Here is a 13,119-nt window from a genome sequence, read left to right on the forward strand (position 1 = left end):
AATAGTGCAATTACAATTCTCTCATGTTATTAAACAAATAGTATTCTGTAACTTCCATTAATCATTTTATTAACGAATAAAATTGTAATTGTATAGTATATTTCTTTCTCTTAATAACACATACTTTTTTTAAATTTTTTATTTTAGTAATCTTTTTTTGAATTGATTCTGTTTTTAGAAAACAGTTCAAACCAATCTTTCAATAAAATTTTATATAAATAATATCTGATATCTAGTAACTTATTCTTAGTTTATTTACAGTTAAATATAATAAATTTCGCAATTATAGTAAGAATAAAGAAGTTTAACAAATACGACATAGTTAAGTTAAATTTTTACTCTTTATTTTGTAAAAAAAAAAAAATTTATTTGATATGCATATTTTTTGTAGAATATTTATTTTGAAGAACTTGTAATTCAACATAACGTTGAGTAATTTACGCTGCGTAATTCTTTTGCCGCATTAACTTATTTATTCTTTATTTGACTTAGCTCAAATAAATATCCTCATAAAATCAATTTAGAGCAGTTCAGTATACATATCTTAATAGAAAATTAAAGGAGTTTAGTTTCCTACTCAGAATTTTAACACTTTAATCTTTACGCTACTATGACAGATATTAAATGAAAATATTATTTTGAATTATTTTCGTAAAAACAAAGTTTACTCACTGTCCCTTCTTTACACGACCCATCATGATAATTAATTCCTCGAATTAGTGCTGTTTTAAATAGTTTTCGATAAAATTATAATAATTTGTATTATTGGTAATTATTGTACTAAAATTAGTAGTTTGTAATGCAAGCGCTTTTGTACGTGGTAAGAACTAGCGATTTTTTACTGTATATATTAAATGTAAAGTCTATATCAAAAAGAGAATCATAAGAATTTTAATGGTCAATTAATTTTATGCAATAGAATTTCAGGAATAAAAAGGAGTTTGTAAGTGTATTTGTGTGCCCTTCATGATATTAAAATATTTGTTGCAAAAAGAAGTAAAGACCTTTATTTTAGAATTAGTTACAGTTTGCTTTGAGGGGGACGAGTATTTCCTCTCTTTGTTAGTGTATGGTAACCACCCTGTTGGGGGTCAGAGTTCTTGAGGAACTTTAGACTTTTCCAATTTTTTTTTTTTTCTTCACTAAAATTTCAGTTTTTATTTATTTCCTTATATTGCTGATGATTATTATTATTTAACATTTTCATAAAACCAATTTTGTTTTCAATTGTTTGCAATAAGCTTTTAATTGAACTATTTATTTTTTCTAAAAAAATAAATAAGCAAATGTATAACAGAAAAACGCAAAATTCTCATATTTCATAGATTGCGAAAAGCAATACACAGTAAAAATCTTTTACAGATCAAAATTCTATTTCTTATGCATCTAACAAAAATCTTTCAACCGGATATGGGAAATTGTAAAAGTAAATAAAAAATAAATACATAAATAAACTCTAACTTTTTAAAAATATTTTTTGATTCAATATTAAAGTCTTATTTGATTAGTAATATAACTTGTTAAAAATGGAGAGAGTCTCGCTTTTTATGATTTATGGGTACAACTAAGCATCATAATTTTTTGCACTTTTTTGGATTTTTAAACCCCTTGTATCTGAACAGTCAAGAGTTTGTAAATGATTCAAATAAATCAAATTCATTCTCATTCATGTGTTTTAAAATTATAAGCAGATATATTTGTTTGTAGGAAAAAAAAACATTATAAAGCGAGAAATCAGTTTCAACCTTCCTTAATTTTAACAATTGATATAATAAATCGGTAGCTTACTTAATTAGCTATATCTCGTGGTTCGTGCACTAATAAAGAAAGCTAAAATATAAAAAGAAAACTATAAACGAAAAATTAACGGTAACGAAATTGTTAAATCTTCTTATTTCGCATCTTCATAAATTAGTAAAATCAAATTTTTCTCTCATCTGGACACAAATGCAATAAAAGTTAGATCTTTTGTAATTCATACATTTTAATTTTTTAATGTCCTAATTTTTATGAGTTAAGGTGGAAACTTCTAACCGTATTTCATTTATTAAATTGGCTAAAATGTTCAGACTACACAACATCATTTTTCGTTCTTTTCTTTATCTTTCATCTCTTTATCTAAGCAGTCGAAAGTTTGTAAATTATTTAAATCATGGTGAACGACTATTTGAGTCTTTCACAACTATTGAGATAATATAGTACGTTTATAGTACGCCATGATACAAATTAATCAAGTTTCTTTAAATGCTTCAAATATAAACACATATATATTTTTGTGCAGGTAAAAAAAGAACATTAAAAAACAAGAAATTAGATTCTTTGAACCCTCAAAAATTTGAGTAATTTATCTGATAAATTTGTAATAAGCTTCGTGTTCATGCATCACTGCGATATTTCTTGAATATCTTGATTTTTTTACAACGTAAGCACATTATATTTCTTAAACAAATGCGCAAACAGAAGTTTAACTGTTATGAAACTCTGAAGAAGCATCATAGTATTTTTTTCCCCATTATAGTAATAACTTTTAAGTAGGATTATTTTAAAATTTCTTGTTAGAATTTGTTTTACTAATTAAAGAAATGTTTAATATTTTTTTTCAAGCACAAGTTAGACACTGTTAATAAATTATTAAAAAAAGGAAGAAAATTAATGGTAATAAAATTGTTAAGTCTTCTTATTTCGCAACTTCAAAAATTAGTACTATTCAACTAGACACAAATGCGTAAAATGTTGGATCTTTTATAATTCATGCACTTAAATGTCTATTTTTTAGTATATTTACTTTGAGGAGTTAACTCAGATACTTCTAAACTGGATTTCATCTTTTTAATTAGAAAAATATTCTGCAAAAAATTATCAATATATTGTATTTTTATTTAATTTTTATATGAAAAAATTCATAAACAGTGGCAGGAAAACTACTAAATTATTGAGCCGAATCCTGAAAGAAATATTTACTATAATACATTTCCCTCTGAATAAAAAAGTCCTAAGGAGCGAAGTCCCCTCCGCTATTTTTGGGTGTTTATTTTAACTTTACATTTTGCTTTGCTGTACAAAAAGTATAAGATTTAGAAGTTTCAAATTACGAAGGATAAGCGGTGGAGGCTCAGGGGAAGGAACGCTAGCCAACTAATGAGTTTTGAGGATTTGAATCTTAAGAATTGCTGGTTGATACGAATTTCGTACCCGGCTGACATAAAATATTCCAAGTGATAGACGCATCGTGGATTATTAGAGTCCCATCTTCGTCTTGCTAATCACGGGAGGTTTTCGTGGTTTATCTCACCATGAAAAAGTTCTCCACGAAGGCAATTCGTTCCCGATACTTTTGTACAGGAGTTCTCTTATTTCTTGGTTTAGATTCAAAATTACAATGATATAAAGTTGAACACTGGTAACCATGAGATCAAATTCGGGTTGGCTGTTCAACAACAGTTATAAAATAAAATTACAAAGGATTACAGAAAAATGAACAGAGAGTGCGATGAAAATGAAAATGACTATTCTATAATTAGTTTGGAAATTGTTATCTGCAAAATCTGGTGTAAAAAAATACTGTACTGGCTGCTTTGTAGAACACAGAAATGCAAATACTAATTAGAAATTTTGCGCTCTGTAAAGGCTAATTTTGATCTTGAAATTAATACCGGTATTCAAATATGTTCGAAAATTAATTGCAATTTTATTATTGCCTTTTACGCACCTTTTTTCTTCTTCTTTTTCTTTTCACGTGATTGTTCTCATGATGAGTTGTAGAGAAAATTTCGATTTTGATTGTTAACTTAAAAATCACTAATTGTTAATAAAAAAATACTGCGATTGGTTGATATGTTTGCTAGAAAAGAAAATTTAATCAAAACTACCAAAATATTGTAAAACTTACTTTATTTCCGGCTATAGGGAAAAACCAAAAAGCTCAGTATTTTTTAACGAAGTGGTTTAGTAATGTTTTCGGTAAAGTAATAAATAATTTAGATTTTATAATATGAGTTGAAATGCGAAAAACGTGGTAAAATTTTATAATTTTACCATGATAGTTTAGAGCACTGTATAAAAACCATTTGTTCAGAAAAATTTACTATTCAGTTTTATATTTTTTACTAAATGTGAGGTTAAAAGAGCTATAATTTTGAAAGCTAGAGTATCCGGTTAACTGCTATCATTTTAACAAAAAAATTACCAAATAAATGGTTTAAATACTTGGTTTTATTAACAGAGCTATGGTTTTGTTTTGAAAAAATGTTATTATCATAGAATGCGGTAATTTAAGAAAAACTTTTTCTTCGCGTAGTTGGCTGAAAGGTAACTTGGTTAAAATTTAATTTGCTGAAAGGGCGGATTTATGTGTAAACTTAACAAGAATTTTGTTTTGAAATTCCAATATGTTTGAAAGCAATTGAAAATTTAAATACCCATTCGTTATATCTTTCTTTAAGTTTTTTTGCTTTAAATATTGACCATTGACTATTTATCCATTGTCATAAAAAATTTATTTTATAAACATGCGCTCAAGTTGTTGTCAATAAAAAGTAGCGAAAGACAGCCAGAGAGAGAGATTTGTTTGTTGCCTAATATCACTCTTAATAATTATATTGACATTTTTAAAAACAATAAACTTAATAAATAACGCTAAAACCGTTCCCTGTTTAAACTTCAATAAGTCTTGTTAACGAGTAGTATTACTTCTCATTTTTTTTTTCCAGTTGAGTTACACAATCTAAATTCCTTAAGTTTTTTTTTTCTTTCAAGTACAGATAATTATTTTTCAAATTTATTAAATCCTTTATTTCATTATGCTTAGCAAAATGTTCTTACATAAAGCTGCAATACTTGTATATTTTGAAAATAAAATGTTATGTGTTTTGCGAAAAGTGAAAAATATTGCAGCTTAAGGAAGTATATATAAAGAAAAAAAATCAATGATGAATGAACGATAAGCAATTACGGGAGTGAGCGGAGTAAGAAAAGGGTAAAGCCTGCTATTTTTTATTTTTGTATAAATGGAATGATTTTTAAACAAAAAATAGACAGGTAATTTTTAACTATGCATTTAATGAAATATTTAAAGTTTCAAATGATAAAATAAAAAATAACGTTTTTCATGTGTTATAGCTATGCAAATAATAGCAAAATAAAAACTGATGTTACTTCAAAAAATTTCGATGCATGTTTTGAAATATAAACTGCGTGTATATAAGTGTGTTTCAAAGTATAAATTTAAAATATAAACTAAATAAAACTGTTTGAAAACTAATAATGGATTTCTAAAATCAATGTTGTTGCTTAAACGTAAATAAAATAAAGTTTTAAAGTTAAAGTTACGATTTTTATGTTAAAGAATTTAAAAATCCTGAATTTTAATGCCATAGAAAGTATAAATATGCATAGCTAAATAGAATTTCATCGTATGAATATCATCTGTAAGAAAGTTAAAAGAACATCATTATCCTTATAAAGATAGTTAAAAGAAGTAAGTATTTAGTAGAAAAATAAAGTAACCTCAAATTTTTGCTTTAAGTATCCAAGGTAATGAATTTGTTGCAGTTGGTTATTTAGGATTTTAAATCTTTCTGATCATTAGCTTTCAACCAAAAATATAATTATTTTTTAGTAATGTAATTGAATGATATAAAAAAAACCAGTCGTCATGCATTCATTCATAAACAAAAACAAAAAAATTCTTAACTCGGGGAGTGATTTATAAAGACTTTTAGACGAAAATATATATATATTTTTTTAAAAATTTATAATTTTGTAGTGCTAATATTATATTTTACACAGCCAGTTTGCTAATGTAAATAAATTTGCCCATTTAAAGTTATTTAATTATTTATAAAAAATATTTCATAAAAGTAGAACGTGTTTTTATGTACTAAAATTGTTAAAAAGCTGATGAAACCTAAAAAATGGTTTATTTACTTAAACGTCCTTAATTATGGAATCTTTACTGTTCATTATAAAGAAACGATATTCTAATTTACTACTCCGCAAATCAAAATATATATGTAAGCATTATTTCCGAGTTTATACGTATTAAAAATTTTTCTTACGAAAAGTACTCAAATGAATTTTGACTTCAATAATTTTTTAATTTAGTAAGCTTGCTTATCGCTAATAGTTAATAAAATATTTTAGTGCAGATTAATTTTTTATTATGAGGACCAGAAATTGTCTTTAAGAATTCAAAATAGATATTCATTACTGTTTGAAATCACCAGATAAGTATGTTTGAAGTCCTTGAACTAAAAAGAATGTGGGGAAGCACATTTTGTCCCCTACCCCCAATTCTAAGAAACATTCCTTTCAAGTACGGAAAAGCTGCTCAGTAGGTGGTCGTTGATTACTTGTATAGAACAAGCTAAAAGATTCATTTGGCGAAAAGGGTGTAAAAAGAAGGAGATAAACGTAGCCCCTAGTTTTCTTCTTTCTTCGAAAAATAGAAGTGGCGCCACTTGAGAGCAAGTAAGTAACAAGTTTTTTCTCTTTAGTTCATGTAATTTAAAAATTTTTTTAACTTATTTATTAAATAGCTTTTTAAAATTAGTTTAATTCGCTTTGATTTTATTTGCTAAGTTTTTAGAAATTATGTTTTATAACTATAATACTTCAGTTGGCTATTTTATCTTATGCTTTCCTGTTGTTTAGTTTAAGCTGCTAGTTTAGTTTTAAAATGAATTAGACGATTTTTTTAATAAATAAAAGTTCAATTAACTCTATCTAATAAAAGAAAAATTTATGATTTCTTATGCATTAATTAAAAATGCTTCTTTCATTTTTCGGAAGCATTGATTAATTTAATAATTTACTTCATTTCGGTAGCCATATTTTTTCTCTGAAGGATTGTTAAAAAACATTATTTGAATTATCTAAACCGCGGGTGTCACTTATTGTTTCAAATAATAATTTTGATTAGATATAAGAAGAAATATTTTTTGAACCACCATAAAATAAATAAATAAATAGTAAGAGTTTAAATTTTCTCATCTCTAATTAGTTACTTTATATTTAAATTATACTTTAATTTTGATATTTTTCTGCTTTGACTTTTTTAAATTAAAAAAAATAATAATAACGTTGGTAAACATGTAAAAATTGTTCCACTAAACACTTCCACTTTTAAAGTTTTTTTGAGTATTTTCAGAATATATTTTTAAACAATTTAAATATTTGTTTTGATACTCAATATAATATATTCTTTGTTCTAAATAAATAAATAACAAAATGACATATTAAATAGAAGGACAGTATTTCTAATTTTTATTTTGTTGTTTTTATACTTCTTTTGCAATTAATGAATTGCTGTAGAGGTATAAGAACATTTCAAATCTTTATATTAAGTTTAATTTTACGATTAAATTTGTTTTAAAATGAATTAATTCGTTATAAAATTATTATGTTGTAAAACTGAATTTGTTATAAAGCAAATTTAATTTAAAATTACGTTCAATTTTTTTGAATAGAAATTAGAATATTATTTCATGGTTATTATTTTTAAAATTTATTCATAAGTATAATAATATTTTCTGTATAATATTTTTTTTCATGAAATAAAGCTTTTTGTATTAAATATTGTTGGTCCTCAATGCTATAAAGACGATTACTAATTCTTTTTTTCCAGTTATTGTGCAAAATCTATAATTTATCTCATGTAATTTATCTTCTTCTTAATTTACTATTTTGAGTTTTTAAATGGTTGTTAATTCTAAAATATACCTGTTCAGCCTTCACCTTTGACAATTTTGTGTTTAAGAAAGTGTATACATTTTCTACAAAAAAGAATTTTTATTAACTGTTTAATTAAAATTTATGATGATAACTGTGTAGTGGAAATATATAATCTAAAAATTGTTGGAAACTATTCCTCAAAAATTCAGGAAATTTTATTTTTAAAATTGAGAGGGAGCCCTAACTAACAAAAGCTTTATTTAGAATTTGTCTATTTATTTTAATTCTAATTTATCTATTTATTTTAATTCTAATTGGCTAAAAGACTAGTTCTTTTTCTAAATTAGAATCAAAAAAATTTTAAGAGAAAATTTGGTAAGGTAAAATTTGGTAAACATTCAACTTATCGTCAGTTACCAAAAATATAAATATTCGCTGTAATTTTAATATATGATCCTTCTCTTTCCTTTAAATCAAAATTAATTTCATTTAAATCAAAAAATTGTTTTTAACAAAAATTATAAAATATAATTAGTTAGAAACAGTTTTGATTTTGTTGATTTTTAACTGTTTTTATGACGATCATACTCTAATTTATTCCTTTTCTTTTATGGAAAGACAGGGCGAACGATCCAAGAAATGCTAATCCAGCCATCAACAGCAAAATAAGGTAAGAACATAGTGAAACATTAAATATTAATATTTTTTTCAATTAAATCACATATTTTTGATTTGCAAAAGAATTTTGATTTTTTTAATTAATAATTATTGTGCTTATCAAAATTAAGTTCACTTTATGTATTTCTCTAACACAGTCTTTATTAATAACAAGTGTTTTTATTACTCATATAAGCTTTTATATTTATATTTTTGCAATATTCTTATTTAATAATTTCTTAATAAGGTTTCGTAATAAATGAAAAATGCACTTTATGAATGTATAAATTAGGTGAAAAGATGTGCTGACAATTTTATATCATTACGATATTTTAGTATTTGTTTTCTCTGTTTTCATGCCTGTTATAACATTTTTTTATCATTCTATTTTTTTAATTAGTTAGAAAACAAAATTTTAAAAGAAATTATTTTTACTGTTAAAATAACTACGTAAAGTTATGAATGAATAACGAAATATTTTTCGTTATTTTATTTGAAATGATAATATTATATAATATTTCATTTTTCCATAAGTTTCACCAGCATATAATATTCGTATTAAAGCAATTATTTTAGCAAATATTTTTTACTTAAAAAAATACATGAAAAAAATTAAAAACTTTGTCCACATTAAATTTGGGCTGAAAGGCTGAAAGTATTCCCCTACAAGCTCGTGCTAAGTTTTATTGAATTTACCAATTCACATTTAGTTCCCCTAACACACCACATGCTTAGAGTATAAACAAGATAAATGATAAACAATGAACTTATTGTCATATTCCATAACTGAAATAAAAATATTTACATTAATCTTCATACATGATTTTAGAAACAGTTTTTTTTTTTAATGTTTCGATTTTGTTGTTTTTGTTTTAACTAATTTTACAACTATCATATTCTAATTATAGTTTTTTTTTTCTTTCATAGGGAGTCAGGATGGAAGATCAACAATGAAGATAAAACTCAAAATTTAAAAATCAACAAAAAGGATGGTAAGAAATAAATTTATATTTTACCTTAGGTTACCATATGGTTGAAAAGAAACCAGTTTTTTTTGTTTAAACTGGGGGTTTTGTGTTTTTTTAAAACAATTTGTGGGACATTATTTTAAGTCAATTGAAATTAACCGAGCCAATTCAAGGTCTTTCATAGCAATTAACTATTCCTTTAACTATTAATTAATATTTTCAATAAACAACTAAAAATATCCACTCTTTTCTTTAAATATATTAACAAAATATCTAATAAAAAAGGAAAGAACTAAATATTTAAGTATGCAGCTTTATTTAGCAAGCAAAATAAACATTCAGCATTTAAATTTGATTTTAGTGATACCATAAAGAATGATTCTCTACCTTGCTTGCCCGTAATATAGAAATGCTATATTTCAATATTGTTTAATTAATGTTATTATTTAGATGTGTATAATTTATGATATTAGTATGTAATTAAATTTCATGGAACATAATTATTTTTTAATCCATTAATATAATATAAATTTTTATATATTTAAGGCAATATATCATATATATTTTATATGAATGATAATTAAAAAGTGTTTTCTTATATGGTGCATTATAATTATTTGATAAAAAAGATACAAAATTTATAAGGAAAGATATAATAAAAGTAAGTTTTTATACTAATAGTTTAATAATAAAGTATAAATTTTCTCTCCATTTATTTTAGCATAATAGTTTATTTAATAAGTTAAATAATATCCGAGTTCATAGTCCTGAAATTTCTGAATTCCTGATAAAGAAAAAAAAACAACTTTATTCTCATGTTTTTTTAGCTTTTTGCTCTGATTTCTGACAATGTCTGTGTTCAGAACATCACATATTCTACAAATACTAATGCAGTTCCTAAAACTATCAGTTTGAATAATCAAAAGATTTGTATTTCTGATGTAATATATATATATACATATACATATATATACATATATAAATGCCAAGACACAATATTTACTTTGCCTTCCTTTCAAAATAATTGAAACTTCACTTAAAAGTAATTTATTAAGGATGTCACGAATTTAATTGCAGATTTTAAATAAATATTGGTATGAAATAATATTAAATAATTGATACTGGTTACAGAAGTACTATTAACATTTCCTAATTATCAATCTCAAACTGTTACGAATCGCTCATTAATAGAATTAAAAAAATTATTCAAGCTTTGTTTCTGGAATTAAAAAATTTATATTTAGAGCAAATTATACTTTTTTGTTAATTTTTTTTACAGTTAACTGATAAATGTATAATGTACCAGCAATTTGGTTATTAATATAATGTCGCATTAAATAAAATTAAATATAACATGAATATTGTTAATAAATTGTTGGGTTTAAGAAAATCATTTAAAAAAAAATTTTTTTTTCTACGTTTACCATTCAAAACATTGAATGAATTGTTTTCATAACACTTAACATTACTTTAAAATATTATTATAGCTACAATAGTTAACATTTCTAACTAAGATGGTTAAAATTATTTAATTATTACAAAACTAATTGAATAAATAGAATTATAATTATGTTTTTCATTCTCAATTTGCTAATGAATGTTAAAGTTTGTGATACTATTTTTCAATTAGATATCTAAAGCAGATTAAATTAGTTTAGATCAGATTGCATTGCTGAAAAAACTTTTTTAAATTACTTTGGGTAGAATAAGTCTTGATATCTATGAGCTACATATATATGAACTGCATTTAAATAATTAAAAAATGAAATGTGAATAATTTTAATATGTTTGGCAGTTGATCTATTTTAAAAAATAATAATTTGCTTGCATATCCCTTTCACCATTTCTTAGTAAATAACCTTATTAATGGAAAAAAAAAAGACTTGAATTAAACATACTATAAATAATGTTTTTATTAGTTACATAGTATAAAAAGTATTTATAATTATAATAGTTAAATGATAAGTTTATTTAAGTAATTGATTTTTTTCAAATCTATTTCTTTAAATCAATACTTTTCTTAAGTATAATCATTAAAGGGATGTATGACTATAATAATTTACATACATATCTCTTTTATTATTTCTTAGTGAAATACTATCATTATCTCTGAAATCAGATCTTAGTTGTTTTTTTAAATGCAACCTAAAGAATGCATATTTATTAACTAAATTCAATATCATATTTTTATAATTAAATTAATAATTTTTTGTAAAAATAATCAGCTTGTCTTAATCCATGGCTTTTAAAAAATCAGTTGATTTAAATCAATGATATTTTTTTTTCTGTGAACATTTAATATATCTATAGTAAAATAAATTGCTTTATTTTTTGCAGGAAAAAGGCTCATTGAAATAAAGCTTCTGGAATGGGGTAAAGAAAATATATTTGTCCATATGTAAATAGTGTATACAGATGTATTGATTTGTTACAAGGAAATAAAACTCCTTCATGGTTTATTTTAAGCTTTATTGTTGTTAAAATTCCTGCTTTTATATATTTAAAATTACTAAAATGGTGTATTATTTACTAGTACAAAATATTTTTTTTTGAAAAAACTATTTATGATATATACTGTTTATCTAATATTTAATAAAATTAATGACTTGATGAATATACACAAAATTATAGGATAAATAAACTTTTATGTGTAAGTTTCTATCAATAAAAGCTAGATGTAGGTTTTAAATATATAAGCATTATTTTAAAAACTTAAATAACTTATTTATTGAGTTGCATTGTGTTTTATTTTAGAATAAAAATTTGTACTTAATTTCCTCTATCTCAAAATGCTTAAAAAATTTAAATACTCAATTCAAAAAGATTTTTTTTTATATGCTTCTACTTTAAATGATAGCGCTTATAATTGTTTAAAATGAAATAAAAAAAAGTCTATTTTATTGTACGAAGATTCATTGGACATTTGGTTATAAATTAAATAATTGTTTTACACCATTTTGTTTTTTATATTTTCATAAAACAGTATGCATGTAATGACAGTTGTTGTTATATTACAATATAAAAAGCTAAGAATCAATAAATTACTATCACTGATATCAGCCGAGTAGAACAAACACTCGTGACAATTTATGTTCCCTAAATAAGAATTGTAACAAAATGCAGCAAGAAGCCTTTGAAATTAAAAGCTAAGTTCTAATAATAAAAAATAAAAAAAATGCCGAGACACCTAAAATAAAGGTGTGATACCGGCAAGGACGGCATTAAAGTTTTCTATTGAACCAAGTGGGAGGTGAGTTAAGGGTGGTTTATTAGCAAATAAGGCAAAGAAGTTCGCCTAAGCATCTGAAATAAAGGTGTGATACCGGCAAGGACGCCATTAAAACTCTATTGAACCGAGTTTGAGGTGAGTTAAGGGTGGTGCATTGGTAAATAAGGCAAAGAAGTTCGCCTAAACACCTGAAATAAAGGTGCGATATGGGCGAAAACGGCATAGACGTTTTCTAATCAGTCTACAGTTAAGGTGCCTTAACGGCAAGCGAGGCAACGACGTATGCCAGTGAACGTATTCAGCTTTTGATAAAAAGGCAAAAAAGACATCATAAAGGTTCAATAAAAGCCTTTACGGCAATTTTCTTTTTATTCTGTGAAAAAAAATTTTTTCCCCGGTATTTAAAAGGCAAAAATGGCAAAGCAATCCAGAGGCAACAAAATAGTCCCGGTCCTTCAACGATTGCCAGAAGTTTGCCTGAAATGCCATGCACTGGCCCTCATTCTGGCCCAGATTTCACTTTATTAACGGAACCGATACGGCAATGAAAAGCCCGCCGTAATGGCACTTTAGGTGAGCCGGCATTGTCCCTTC

The 13,119-nt window shown here is 24.5% G+C and overlaps 1 protein-coding gene and 1 long non-coding RNA gene across 2 annotated transcripts in view; both read left to right on the plus strand.

Moving 5' to 3' along the window:
• LOC107437019 (mitochondrial sodium/calcium exchanger protein) overlaps positions 1-13,119 on the plus strand; it is a 65,963-nt gene that overhangs the window by 49,479 nt on the left and 3,365 nt on the right. The gene's annotated exons all lie outside the window — the stretch shown is intronic.
• Positions 800-11,767, plus strand: LOC147801192 (uncharacterized). Its single transcript, XR_015430464.1, has 5 exons — positions 800-820; positions 6,416-6,468; positions 8,294-8,341; positions 9,256-9,320; positions 11,634-11,767. It is a non-coding gene; the product is annotated as an uncharacterized LOC147801192 (long non-coding RNA).

The sequence above is a fragment of the Parasteatoda tepidariorum genome, chromosome 11 (assembly GCF_982258835.1).
Source record: "Parasteatoda tepidariorum strain Cologne lab strain chromosome 11, Ptep-v5.0, whole genome shotgun sequence".
Taxonomy (NCBI): Eukaryota; Metazoa; Arthropoda; class Arachnida; order Araneae; family Theridiidae; genus Parasteatoda; species Parasteatoda tepidariorum.